Source organism: Austrofundulus limnaeus, unplaced genomic scaffold, assembly GCF_001266775.1.
Source record: "Austrofundulus limnaeus strain Quisiro unplaced genomic scaffold, Austrofundulus_limnaeus-1.0 Scaffold78, whole genome shotgun sequence".
Lineage (NCBI taxonomy): Eukaryota > Metazoa > Chordata > Actinopteri > Cyprinodontiformes > Rivulidae > Austrofundulus > Austrofundulus limnaeus.
The window spans coordinates 1,337,349-1,339,260 of NW_013952480.1; the positions used below are offsets into that span (position 1 = coordinate 1,337,349).

Sequence of the window (1,912 nt, forward strand, 5' to 3'; positions counted from 1 at the left end):
TGAAATATCGCGATATTTCAGTGAATCGATATTTTCTCACACCCCTATTGAACAGGCAGGAAGCAGCCAGATTTAAAGCATCAATTTACCTGTTTAAACTGTCAACCAAAAATATTTGGCTTTACATGTATTGCTRGTSATGTTTTGTGTGGGTCAAAAGCTGRAAAGTKTGGGAACCACTGCTTTACGGTTTTTAATTTTAGGATGTCATGGACCAGATTTAAGTGGTTCAATGTCCTCTTCTGGCCCTCGGACCATCTTTTGCYTAACTTTGCAGTAATGTAGGCTTTTTTCCAATCAGCTTCCTAGCAGTTTGAGTGGCAACCACTACATACATTAAGTTGACGTCCTTATGCGTGCTGACATTTGGCGGACTCAGCCTTGCTTGAAATTGCATGTCTTTTTTTGGTGTTTCTCCTTTTCGGTGCGCTCAACCTCGCGACCCCACTGTCACGCAGCACGTGGCTGTAACTGATGCYGCCAGTTAACGGCGGTGTGTAGTTTACTGAACGGGAAATGATACATGACGTGGTGATGGTGGTRGGCTCCCCTGTCGCGCGCCACAATCGTTCCTCGCGCACCTGGCGCSGCACACGCGCGCGGCACAACTCCTCTCCAGCTCACTTCTTCACCTGTGCGAGCTTTACTCGTCTCGTTCCGCCACACAAACACGACACACTTTATCCGTCAGAACACCGGTGTTTTACTGTAAAAAAAAAGAAAAGGCTCACGCGGACTTCTTGACGYCAAAATGCGAGAGTGTACATGACTTTAAAGTTGTTTTCAAACATGTAACCTCACGAGCTTCACCAAAGACGACRCAAGAAAATAGTTTTTGATGAGCGCAGAGCGGGTGCGAGCTTTGGTTTTCCTCCTTATCTCATTTCAAAGCCAAAATAAATAAAWATWAAAAAGTCTACTCACCGGTAAAATGTGTTCTGGTGTTCGCGGTGGAAACTGGACTGAAGCCTTCCTCACTTGAGTCCCTCCTCTCCCTCTAATGTTTTACTGCGCTGCGAGGAAGAAAGACACGCTGCGGCTCTGACAGCCTCTGTCTGCGGTCCAATGGGAGGAAAACATGAAGCCTTCATTTAGGAAACTACAAGTGAAGTCAGTGTGCGCTCCTGTTGGATCAAATAGGACAATTCCCAACAGTTTTTACATGCATGCTTACAACCAACGTGTTTGTTTTCCAAAGTTCTGCCTATAAATTCATATTTGATAAGTTATCCRGACTCATCCATAATTCAGAACCGCCTGACAGCAGGGGGGTGACGTGGAGGAGGGAGGGTGGGGGGGTTCAGGGGCTGGAGAAAAGGGCCACTCCAGGGAACTCGGTCACACCACCAGACTGTGACAAGAARAAAAAAAMAACGCTTCTGACCACGATGGGCTTGTTGCCAGGCAGGTTTGGTGTAAGCTGAGGCTGATAAAAGCTGCAGAGGCAGGATCTGCACGGCTCCATGAGCATCATCACCTCCAACCCTGTGAGGTTCACACTGGAGCCATGGCATTTTCTCTAGAAATACAGTGACTGACTGCTGAAACTTGTAGGAGCTGAAATATCAGTCAAAAGGAGCRAAACWTTACMTACARGAARCCAAARGCTAATTAAAAGTWGCAAAAGAAGCATAATATAGGCGTGCACTGGTTGCAGTTTTCTGTCCGATTACTGATCTTATATACAGGTCCTTCTCAAAAAATTAGCATATTGTGATAAAGTTCGTTATTTTCTGTAATGTACTGATAAACATTAAACTTTCAAATATTTTAGATTCATTGCACACCAACTGAAGTAGTTCAAGCCTTATGCATATAACTACTGTTCCCTGAAGGAAAGGAACGAGGTACAACACATGGTGGCCCCGCTGCACAGCTGGGCTCGGTGAAGAGCAGTTACTGAACTAAGGAG

General features: G+C 45.4%; 1 protein-coding gene across 1 annotated transcript in view; it reads right to left on the reverse strand.

Moving 5' to 3' along the window:
• Positions 1-1,165, reverse strand: part of rftn1a (raftlin, lipid raft linker 1a) — a 40,223-nt gene extending 39,058 nt beyond the window's left edge. The window contains exon 1 of the mRNA XM_014011228.1: positions 925-1,165. The gene's annotated coding sequence lies outside the window, so the exon portion shown is untranslated. The remainder of the gene's footprint in view (positions 1-924) is intronic.
• Between the last annotated feature and the right edge of the window lie 747 nt (positions 1,166-1,912).